This window comes from Hyla sarda, chromosome 7 (genome assembly GCF_029499605.1).
Source record: "Hyla sarda isolate aHylSar1 chromosome 7, aHylSar1.hap1, whole genome shotgun sequence".
In the NCBI taxonomy this organism is placed as follows: domain Eukaryota; kingdom Metazoa; phylum Chordata; class Amphibia; order Anura; family Hylidae; genus Hyla; species Hyla sarda.
Window position 1 is genome coordinate 40,600,112 of NC_079195.1, and position 12,755 is coordinate 40,612,866.

At 44.1% G+C, this 12,755-nt stretch overlaps 1 protein-coding gene across 2 annotated transcripts in view; it reads right to left on the reverse strand.

The window, feature by feature from the left end:
• LOXL4 (lysyl oxidase like 4) overlaps nucleotides 1-12,508 on the reverse strand; it is a 128,005-nt gene extending 115,497 nt beyond the window's left edge. For both annotated transcript variants that reach the window (XM_056529561.1, XM_056529560.1), the window contains exon 1: nucleotides 12,195-12,508. The gene's annotated coding sequence lies outside the window, so the exon portion shown is untranslated. The remainder of the gene's footprint in view (nucleotides 1-12,194) is intronic.
• Nucleotides 12,509-12,755: the final 247 nt, after the last annotated feature.

Sequence of the window (12,755 nt, forward strand, 5' to 3'; positions counted from 1 at the left end):
ATAGTCACTCCGGGAAAGGTAGACTAGAAGGGGCACATGGAACCTGTCCCCATTAAAGGAATGGGGCAGGTATGCTGCAGAGATCCTTACATTGCTCTGACTGGACTCACACTGACTAACTAGCTAGCTTCTCCCTGTCTAGACAGAACTGGCGGAGCAAGGCATGAGGCCCTAATTGGCCACAGTGCATTTGTGACAGACAGTTAACACTTAAAATGACAGGGCAAGCTACAATTACATTTAAAAAGCACCTGTCACTAAATAAACTTTCCAGACTAACTCAGGCTATGTTCCCTAACAACTCCTAACACCCCAACCCCAAATGATGGTTATAGGAAGCGACTGATTTCAGTCATGTTTTCCAAAGGGTGTGCAACCAAATATTAAGTTAAGGGTGCCAATAATTTTGTCCAGACAATTGTTGGAGTTTGGTGTGACATTATGTCCAATTAGCTTTTTTTCCCTCCCTTTTTTTGGTTTAGTTCCACTACACACAAAGGGAATAAACATGTGTATAGCAAAACATGTGTTACTACAATCCTTTTCTGTGAGAAATACTTCATTTTCTAGAAACATTTCAGGGGTGCGGACATTTAAGGCTATGACTGTAGATTGCGAACCAGGTTTTAATTTATTGCATTGGAGATCATCATTTTCCACAGAAGATGTGAATTTTGTTTACTCTCATATGTTGTTGAGTGATGAGGACCTTTCACTGCATTCATAGCTGTACTTAATGTGCTTCTAGCGACTAATATAAAACCAACGCCGGCTTCAAGGACAGAGCTCTGTACGAGGAACGATCAGCCTCTACTTCCCCGTGTTACATTAATGTTCTGAGGATTTTTAATTGAAACGAGATGTATAGATGTGACAAGTTATTAAAAGCTAATGGCATAGATAATGCAAAAATTTCACAGCGCTCGCCCGGGAGACGGGTTTTCTAGAACAGAGGACACCATAAATAATACAACATTGGTTAAGCGGCATGGTTAATCTGTGCATTATGTTCATTATAAATATCATAGATGATACTTAGCTAAAGAAAACAGAAGGCAGCTTAGAAAAAAATGGCGCACGTTGTGTCAAATGTATTAGAAATGGCATACTCAGTAGGCATGATAGACCTATTCTTTCTATTCCATTTGGATGGCATACATATATACCAGTGGTTTGCACCAAAAATATGAATGTGGCGCATGAATGGAGACATGAATGTGGGGCATTTTATGACTTGACATTTTGACGAAACTGTCAAAATAGATCAAATAAATTCTATATATACATATATATAAAAAGAGAAGGACTAACTCACTGACTCATCAACACCCAGCCTAAACCCTTGGACCTTGAAAGCTGAATTTTTTCACAGGTGTTATTTTTAAGACGTAGACGAGGAATAAGAAAGGATTTTTTTTAAATTCAACCCTTAAGGGGGTGAAAAAGGGTTTTTTGTTTAAAGTCCCATACAAGTCTATGGGAAATATATATTACTGCATTACTTCCAAACGGCTGGAGATATTTCGATAATACTTGGTCACATGTTACTTATATGTCCACTTAAAATATAGGATAGTTAATTTAACCCTTAACTACCCCCATTTGTGAGGGCGGGATATGGGGACAGAACATGAGGACGGTATATGAGGTCGAGATAGGAGGTCGGGATATGAGGACGGGATAGGAGGTCGGGATATGAGGACGGGATGTGAGGACGGGATATGCGGTTGGGAAATAGGGTTGGGATATGGGGACAGGATATGAGGAAGGGATATAAGGAAAGGATAGGAGGTCAAGATAGGAGGACGGGATAGGAGGACAGGATATGAGGTCAGAATAAGAGGTCGGGATAGGAGGACGGTATATGAGGATGGTATATGAGGTCGGGATATGAGGAAGGGATATGAGGATGGGATATGGGGTTGGGATATGGGGATGGGATATGAGGACGGGATATGAGGATGGGATATGAGGTCGAGATAGGAGGATGGGATAGGAGGTTGTGATATGAGGACGGGATAGGAGGTTGTGATATGAGGACGGGATAGGAGGTCGACATAGGAGGTCGGGATAGGAGGTCGGGATAGGAGGACGGGATATGAGGATGACGGGATAAGAGGTCATGATAGGAGGACGGGAAAGGAGGTCGGGATAGGATGTCGGGATAGGAGGTCGGCATAGGTGGTCGAGATATGAGGACAGGATATAAGGTTGGGATATAAGGACAGGATATGAGGTTGAGATATGAGGACGGGATTTTGGGACGGGATAGAGGGTTGGGATATGACAACAATATGTGAGGATGGGATATGAAGTCAAAAGCTTCCTCCTTTGTTGATTTTCCTCCCCAACAAGGATTAGGAAGGAAAAACCGAGCAACGCCGGGTACGTAGACGAGGAATAAGAAAGGATTTTTCGAAATTCAATCCTTAAGGGGGTGAAAAAGGGGTTGAAAGTCCGTAATTTTTGAAGCTAGAAGCATGAAACTTTGTTTTTAGGCTAACAATTAGAGATAAAGAAACACATGTTTTAATGTTTTCTAAAATTCCATTCCTGAAGGGGTGAAACAGGGGTTCAAAATTTGTATGAATTAGCCCCTTGACGCAGAACGCCGTGTATACCTGGCGCTGCGGCACGGGAGGGTTATGAAGTGAGCTCAGGAGCTGAGCTCGCATCAAACCCGTATGGTACTGGCTGCTATCAGCAGCCAGGACCCGTGGCTAATGACGAACTTCGCCGTTCCGGCAGTTGTCCAGCATTAACTCATTTGATGCAGCGATCAAAGTTGAAAGAATTCGGGTTGTTTGGATGCCCGTAAACTTTACCCAGAGCGGCCTCATTACTATAGGATCGTAAAAAGTAGATCTATGTTACCCCAAATTTAACGCAAGCGAAGCAGTGGGAAAAAGCTAGTATAGCATATACATGGCAGCCATATGGTTAAAAAAATGGCTCTAGGGGAGTTTTCATATTGCATTTGCACACTTTATTCTGCATTTGCAACAGTGCATGTGCTAAATATATCGATAAAGGTCCTTGGCAGTGTAAGCCACTTTATGATTATACAGTGACATAAACTGGTATCTCCTGGCAATGGCATACTTCAGGGATTATATAAATTGTGGAAGGATTACCACCTCTTACTAGTTGCAACTGTTTGTTGTTCATTGGTTTTACTAGTTTGGCAAGTCGTTGCAGCATCACTGCCAAACACTCATACTATCACTGGTTGCAAGAAAACCACATTTGTCCTGGTGTCCAATCAGAAAGAGGTGGTTGGCATTAGTGGTGGCCAAGGGAGAGGCTTCATGTTGGTAACAGGCTTGGCATTGTGGTGCCGAGCTTTCCCAATTGCATTGCCAGAGGTAGAGATCCAGTGGAGTCAATATTGGTAGGTGGTACCAGGATGTGGGAGTAAGTGTGGTTCTAGCCACGTGTCCTGCAGAGTTACCCAATACCAATGCTAAGGTAGTAGAAGGCCCAAAGCAAACTTAAGACACCTGCCTAATGCCACTAAGAAAATCCAAGACAGACCACAAACACACCTTTATAAAGGGCTGGTGTGGGGACGCTACGTAAAAATACTTGGACTGAATGAACGGGAATAATATTGATGGTTACTCTATTGAAGTGTCCCAGTGGGCTGGAGCGATTGTGGAAAGCCGCCACAACTTCTCATTCTGAGTGTCTTAAAATAAGTGAGGAGAAGGATTACTGTGTAATTTGGCTAATAATGTTCTGTTGCTACACATTATTATCTCATGTTAAAGTTAGTTTGCAGCCCATAGGAGTGGCCATGTGTTCCTTAAAGGGGTATTCAAGGCAAAAACATTTTACGGGACTGGGGACGTGAAGTCACACCACGCCCCCTCCATTCATGTCTGTCACGCCCCCCTCCCATAGACATGAATGGAGGTGGCGTGGCGTGACGTCCCCAGTCCCGGAAACCCGGAGGTTTCCAAAACTGGAGATTCAGCACCCACATAGAATGCGGGTGCTGCAGGGAGATCGCGGGGGGTCTCAGCAGCAGGCCCCCCGCGATCAGACATCTTATCCCCTATCCTTTAGATAGGGGATAAAATGTTTTTGCCCGGAATACCCCTTTAAAGAGACAGTGCCCTAATGTGAGTGTTACGCCTGCTCCTCCCCGGAGCGCTCGCGGCGTTCTCCTCTCTGCAGCACCCTGGTCAGACCCACTGACCGGGAGCGCTGCACTGACATTCACGATGGGGATGCGATTCGCATAGCGGGACGCACCCGCTCGCGAATCACATCCCAAGCCACTTACCCGTCCCGGTCCCCGGCTGTCACGTTCTGGCGCGCGCGGCTCCACTCTCTAGGGCGGGCGCGCGCCAGCTCTCTAAGATTTAAAGGGCCAGTGCACCAATGATTGGTGCCTGGCCCAATCAGTCTAATTAGCCTCCACCAGCTCCCTGTCTATTTAACCTCACTTCCCCTGCACTTCCTTGCCGGATCTTGTTGCCTTGTGCCAGAGAAAGCGTTTAGTGTTGTCCAAAGCCTGTGTTCCAGACCTTCTGCTATTGCTATTGACTACGAACCTTGCCGCCTGCCCCGACCTTCTGCTAAGTCTGACCTTGCCTCTGCCTAGCCCTTCTGTCCCATGCCTTCTCAGCAGTCAGCGAGGTTGAGCCGTTGCCGGTGGATACGACCTGGTTGCTACCGCCGCAGCAAGACCATCCCGCTTTGCGGCGGGCTCTGGTGAAAACCAGTAGCAACCTAGAACCGGTCCACCGACACGGTCCACGCCAATCCCTCGCTGACACAGAGGATCCACATCCAGCTAGCTGAATCATAACAGTGAGTAGACATAGACTGGAACCACCATTGCCCCATTGGACATGGGACCCTTCCCTAGTTCTGACTTGATCCACAGAGGCACCGAGCAGGGATTGGTGTCGCTGTGTGCATACTGCAAGGTTGGGGCAGGCTTTGGTAGAGGGTTGCCTCTCTGAGAACTACTCCATAACAGTAAGACTGATTGCATGGCCTATGGTCATCCTAGCGCAAGCCATCCTGGTGGGACCTACTGCATAGTATTGTATTGAACCATTCAATTAAAAAAAACATGGTGGTGTTGTCCGTAGAAGAAAGCAGCCATGTTTTTCTGCACTTATACAACCCGTTCTATGTCTCAACAGGTTGGGCAACTTAAATCCATCAAGACAAGAGAGTCACTTCTCCTCATTTCCTAATGTATTATGAAGTCTTAATGAGTCTAAGCTCCTGTAGCAGATACCCATGAACCATGACTGCTTTTGTCGCTCATTAAAACAGATCCTTTTTTTTGTAATGTCAAATATTCTCTTTAAATAAACAATACATCATATATGTAAATTATTTTGCAGATTTCAATGAGTTTTATACAAACTTGACAAACCTACCACGGTCAGAACAAGGTCACTGCTGAACAACACAATGTTTGTGCAGCGCCAAAGAGCCCGAGGCCAACAAACAAAGTGAACTTTCAGATAACATCTCTCAGAACTGTGTTATCTCAATGCTGCGCTCCTGGATGTTGTCTCAGAGACCATTTACATTTGTCTTTTTTACATGGCCTGAGGCCATTTCTGTAGATATTAAAGAGGTTGTCCTAGGGTATAATAAATGGAAGTACCTGCAGGAAATGTTATAAAATAACAAACCGACCGTAACTCACCTGTCGAATCCAAATGCTCTGGTGGTCCCCACTGGTCCATGTCTACTATGTCTACTTGTCCTTTCTTTCATGTTCTCATAATGTACTCGTATTGTTAGTAGTAATAGAATTCCTGACATAAATCAGTAGTACATGTGAATAAAACTATAAAATATATATAGAAAAAGAGACGTCTCACTTACCTTTTTAACAGCCTGCAAATCGCATTACCTGTCTGCCTTTTGAAATAATAATAATAATATTATTAATAATAATATTTATATATCACCAACATATTCTGTAGCACTTTGCAAATCCAAGGGTACAAATAAAGAAATTCTATGAGATTAAAAGATGCCCATTCAACAGAATATTTATTTTCAGAGCAGCGGCAAAGGGGAAGAAGGTCTTTGAGCTGCAGCTTCTCTCTCTCTGTCTCTTGAGCTGCAGCTTCTCTCTCTCTCCATCTCTTGAGCTGCAGCTTCTCTCTCCCCGTCTCTTGAGCTGCAGCTTCTCTCTCTCCGTCTCTTGAGCTGCAGCTTCTCTCTCTCCGTCTCTTGAGCTGCAGCTTCTCTCTCCCCATCTCTTGAGCTGCAGCTTCTCTCCGTCTGTCTCTTGAGCTGCAGTTTCTCTCTCTCCAACTCTTGAGCTGCAGCTTCTCTCTCTCCGTCTCCCGTCTCTTGAGCTGCAGCTGCCCTCTCTTCCTCTATGATGTGAGAGGGGAGAGCGTTAGCAGAAGTAGGGAGACATCTGATTGTAAAATTTATGGACAGCAGGAAACTTCACCAAGTATGTGCCAACTTAAAGGGGTACTCCGCCCCTTGACATCTTTTTCCTTATCCAAAGGCTAGGAAATAAGATGTCTGATCGCGGGGACCCCCATGATCTCTGTGCAGCACCCAGCATTCATTTAGAACATTTGGAGCGGGCGGCAGGGGTTGTGACATCATGAGGGGCGGGGCTGTGACGTCACAACCCCCGCCACCAGCTTCAAGCATTCGGAACAAAATGTTCCGAATGCTGGGGCAGCGGAGTACCCTTTAACGCTAGGAATGGGATCTTTTCTTCAGTAAAACAATGCCACCACTACACAGTGAATGGATCGGACTGCTCTAGGCCCCATTCACGATGTATTGGGAGAACCAAACAGCTGCTCTGTGGTATCAGCGATTAATAGTCTTTCCACAACAGTGATCAGCCATAGGCTAACATACCACTGCAAGAAAAATTGAGTATTAGGGCCCATGCACACTATGAAATATCCCCTGGAGAAATTCCGGGCAGACATTCTGTGTGGAGTAGACACCGCCATAATGATAGGCGCTACGACCTCCCGCACCTGCACCATCCCCACTGATGGTAATGCAGTTCCACGTAGTATTCAGATGAACAAATTACCATGTTCATCTTTTGGCGGAGTCCAGAATTTGAATTTCCGCAGCAGAAATTAAGGCAATGGAAGGCTGTTACACCATAAAAATTCTGTAGTGTGCGTGACCCGTTACATGTAGCCAATGCACACGGACAGACCATAGCAAGTCACTGTGTGCCTCTCTATGATATCCATAGGCCTTAATAACAGGCAAAACAGAACTCATTATCTCATATTGCTAATATAAGCAATATAATTATTTTCACTGGGAAGATATAGAATGCTCATTTACATATGTATGGTGAACAAGGCCTATTGGGAAAGTAAACAACCAATGAAGCAGAGAAAGAACAATTAGTCAAGTAGCCAAGTGGTAAGATCCATGTAATCTGGAATATTCTGGAGACAAGATGGGAACACGTTGAAGAGCTAGGAAGCATGGCAACACTTGTGTTAGCAGAAAAAATGCATTATCGTTCCTTGTTACGCTCTTTAAGATGTTGTTGTATAATAAAGACCTTTAGCACCTGTACTAGGCCATATAAAATAAAACCAATATAGAAACAACACAGAGCACATTTCAAGAAAAGCTAATAGCATTAACCAGTTGTAGACTAAGTATACTCATTCACTAAAAAATAACGCACCCAGATAGAAATTTAGAATTACTACTAATCACGGCATGCAGTTGTGGGAAGGTGAGGTGTCTGGTGCAGGTGTTATAGCCCAGGGGAGGATGGTATTAACCCCTAAAATGTTTGTGACGCCAGGGCGTGGTTTTCCGGATAACCGCCCGAACGGTAGCACCGCTAGTCCTAGTTAAGCAGGGCAAATAAGAGTCCAAGATCAGGTCAGGGTTAACGGTAGCTTTACTTAGGTAGACAGATAGAAATAGTCTTTACAGCTAGGCCAGGATCCCAGAGAGGTGGCCAGTAACCCAGGGGACCTCGCAGCTTGCTGGGACTTGCAGTGACTTGACAGACTTTAGGACAGCCACGCTGACTATGATAGACTTGACTTGACTGAAGCTAGTGACAGCAGAAAGAGATGACTTACTGACATGTGGCTGTAGGTTAGGCTTGAGGCCTCCAGGTGTGCTGGACACTGGATCTGAGACGTCTGGACTGGACTTGACCTCAGGATCTAAGAGTAATGAATGATCAAAGAGCACAAGAGAGAAATTGCAGCTCCTCCCTTCATTCTAAAGGGGGCTGAGCAAGGAGCCCATAGGTCAAGCTGCAGGTCACCTGGTTAGCTGTGCTCTCTGGGTAACAAACATGTGAATTGAACATGTGAACACATTATCATGTGACTAACTCAAAGGTCCTTTATAAATAATACATATAACACTATGAGGGAGATGCCGTAGGAGAGCCCCTAGGGCACAGAGGGACTCAACCTGACAGGGCCTAAGTACTGTAGGGGACTATATCCCGTACTGGAACATCACACAGTTATGTAATATGTAAGTGATTACAGGTGAAGTCCGATTAGACACTGGGTCTTACCACAAGAGGGTGTAACAATGCTTTCCCCACTGACCTATAAAAAGGCTCTCAGTGGCTACTTTTGGGTAGTATACCTTTTGGTGAGCAATTGTTGACTTCTAACATGCATCTACAATAAACGCAAAAACATTTTGCCTAGTTGACAAACATCACTGGAGTGAGAGAAGCAGGACGGCTGTTTGAACAAATTGCTAATCATTTAGGCTGTTCTGACCAAGTTGGCAAACCCCCGGACCATTTCCAGATGCGGAGCAAAATGAAATTTGATGTCCCAGCGCTCATTACATGTCCTGCCACCACCAATCCTAAACATACTGTATCTTATATTGTATCTAGGCTAGAGGCACCCAAAAATGTACTAGAGTTTTCATTTCATTGTACAGTTTTCCCCCAAAACGTACCCTTTTGCTCTTATATTGTAATCAATTACATATAATATCACATTCACACAGTAAAAAACAACAAAAACAATTCCCTTCGTACCTGTACAAGGAAACTTCCATTGCGTGTTTGAATGTTCCACAGATTTCTACAGTGCGAGAAACTCTAATGTAGCAGAAATTAACTAGTGCTAATAATATGACAAGTAGTAATGCTTAGACTAGAACGTCATATGTAATACATTGGACAAAGAGCATATAAAGCAAATCACTGGGCTTAAAGGGGTACTCCACCACTAGACATCTTATTCCCTATCCAAAGGATAGGGGGATAAGATGTCAGATCGCGGGGGTCCCACCGCTGGCGTTCGTTTAGAGCGTAGGGTGACGTCACGGTCACACCCGCTCGTGATGTCTAGGCTACGCCCCCTCAATGCAAGTCTATGGGAGGGGGCGTGACAGCCGTCACGCCCCCTCCCATAGACTTGCATTGAGGGGGTGGGGCGTGATATCATGAGCGGCCCGGGCTATGAGGTCACGAGCTCCCGACGCCGACTCCAGCGTTCGGAACAATTTGTTCCAAACGCTGAGCAGCGAAGTACCCCTTTAAGAAAGATAAATTGGAGCCTACTGGTCGGTCTGCACTATTATGGTACCAGATATTTGGCATTCATATTTATACTTATGGGGGAGATTTATCAAAACCTGTCCAGAGGAAAAGTTTCTGAGTTGCCCATAGCAACCAATCAGATCGCTTCTTTCGTTTTTAAAGAGGCCTTTGTAAAATGAAAGAAGCGATCTGATTGGTTGCTATGGGCAACACAGCAGCTTTCCCTATGGACAGGTTTTGATAACTCTCCTCTCATGATGATCATACAGTACAAGCCATATTCTCAATAATTACGATATTATCGAAAAAGGGACCATAAAGGGACAAGCAACAAAGTAAACACAGTGCTAACAAAGGACCATCCAAAAAAAAAAAAAAAAAACATTATTAGAGTAACAAAACTATTCTTTAGCAGTAAGTGAATACAAAACACATTATAGTTAGTACAACCCACAAGAGAAAGAAACAGCCCATTTCTCCATTTTATAATCGATAATGTAATGTACAGTAAGATCGCCAGGAGCCACTTATCCCCCCCACACACACCAAATAGGTACAAAGAAGGAAACATAGGGGGAGATTTATCAAAACCTGTCCAGAGGAAAAGTTGCTGAGTTGCCCATAGCAACCAATCAGATCGCTTCTTTCTTTTTTCAGAGGCCTTTTCAAAAATGAAAGTGAAAGTGACCTGATTGGTTGCTATGGGCAACTGGGCAACTTTTCCTCTGGACAGGTTTTGATAAATCTCCCCCATAGTCTCACGGCTTAATAGTCCACGCACATTCATTTCTTCCTTAGATGTTCTAAGCCATAACCCCTGATCTTTATAAAAAGTAAAAATGCAAGATGTTATCCTGAATATCTGGAATGAAAGAAGGAAAGAAAATATTTCAGGACGCTTTTAACGTTTGGATGAAAGGGAATTTTTTTTATTCCATATACTCACAATGGGTTATACACAGGCACTTTGTACATCACTTTAAAGGGGGTTCTCCGGAGGAAAACAATAATTTAAAAATCAAGTTAAATAGATTTGTAAATTACTTCTATTTAAAAATCTTAATCCTTACAGTACTTATCAGCTGCTGTATACTACAGAGGAAGTTCTTTTCTGTTTGAAAATATTTTCTGTCTGTCCACAGTGCTCTCTGCTGACACCTCTGTCCATGACAGGAACTGTCCAGAGCAGGAGAGGTTTGCTATGGGGATTTTCTCCTGCTCAGGACAGTTGCTGGAGAGCACTGTGGTCAGACAGAAAAGAAATTAAAAAAGAACTTCCTCTGTAGTATACAGCAGCTGCTAAGTACAGGAAGGATTAAGATTTTTAAATCAAAGTAATTTACAAATCTGTTTAACTTTCTGGCATCCGTTGTTTAAAAAAAAAAAAAAAATGTTTTCCACCCAAGTACCCCTTTAAAACATATACCGTATTTTTCGCCGTATAAGATGCACTTTTTCTTCCCCAAAACTGGGGGGGAAAAGTCGGTGCGTCTGATATGGCGAATACACACCTATCGCGGCGGTCCCTGCGGCCATCAACGGCCGGGACCCGCGGCTAATACAGGACATCACCGATCGCGGTGATGCCCTGTATTAACCCTTCAGACGTGGCGATGAAAGCTGACCGCCGCGTCTGAAGGGAAAGTGACACTTACCCGGCTGCTCAGTCGGGCTGTTCGGGACCGCCGTGATTTCCCCGCGGCGGTCCCGAACAGCCCGACTTAATAGCCGGGTTAGTGCTTACAGGACACCGGGAGGGACCTTACCTGCCTCCTCGGTGTCTTCTCCGTTCAGGGATCCCCTGTATGACCGGCGCTCTCCTTCCTCGTCATCACGTCGTCGCGTACGTGCGTCGGCGTGCGTAACGACGTGATGGCGGTGACGGACAGCGAGGATACCCGGCCGACAGCAGAGATGTTCCGGAGCGACGGGGACACGGCGACAGCAATGGAGCGACATCCAGGGCAGCGGTGACGGGTCCGGAGCGACGGGGACACATGAGTATTACCTCCTATGCAGTGGTCTTCAATCTGCGGACCTCCAGATGTTGCAAAACTACAACTCCCAGCATGCCCGGACAGCCAACGGCTGTCCGAGCATGCTGGGAGTTATAGTTTTGCAACATCTGGAGGTCCGCAGGTTGAAGACCACTATTAAGTTCAAAATCTTAATTTTTTTAGATTTTACACCTATAAATTGGGTGCATCTTATACGCCGGTGTGTCCTATAGGGCGAAAAATATTGTAGCTGATCTTAGCCCAAACGTGAGTTTCTCATACCTGCGGCTTCTTCGGGGACCCCAAAGACTTGTCTATATGTTGACTATTCTCTTGAATTATATGTTATGGTGATACTTTTATGCATTAAATATCTTCAGATGATACTTCAAGATTTAATGGACAACACCATGATACAAGCTTTGACATTAGACCAATAATTTCCCCATAACATCTTAATAAGGTGGTCTTAAACTGTGGTCCTCCAGATGTTGCAAAACTTCAACTCCCATGCTGGGAGTTGAAGTTTTGCAACATCTGGAGGTCCACAGTTTGAGACCACTGTCTTAATATATACAAACTATTATATACATATTTCCACAATAATCTTAATATATACAAAATATCATATTAATATGTATAAAAAATGACTTTGATGACATTATGCCTACCTAAAGTCTTCCTGGACAAGTCTTTTCCTTTTTATAGGACCTTCTAGGACGTTGTTCCTCTGCAATTTGTTGTCTTTTTCGTGTCTCGTAAACTCCATTGACCTTTAAATATTTACATTTGTCCTCATTGTCTTCAGAATGTTGTCCCAGAAGTCCCAAGAACTTTCAAAAGGGTCTTAGAGAAGCATCATATTGTACTAGAGGAGATCGCTTTGGAGGTAAAAAGTTGTTGTTTATCCTTGGAGGACCAGCTGGACAAATGAGTTTTTACTATTCTTATTGTGGTGGCCTAGTATGGGAGGTGTTATCCCGTGCTCCTGCTGTCCTGTCAGGCAGCTTCCTTCAGTTTTACAATGTTTTTATTGAATTTTAAACATAAGAGATACAACATATAACATAGTAAGACATCAAGCATGTCAGTTGTTACATATGAATATTGTCCTTAATTCGGAGGTGCGTATTCAGTCTTCCGAACAATGCTGTATACATTACAACGAAAGGGACAATTGGGTCCAAGGAGGACTCTATTTGTGGTTAAAGAACAAGACAGTAATAGAAAAA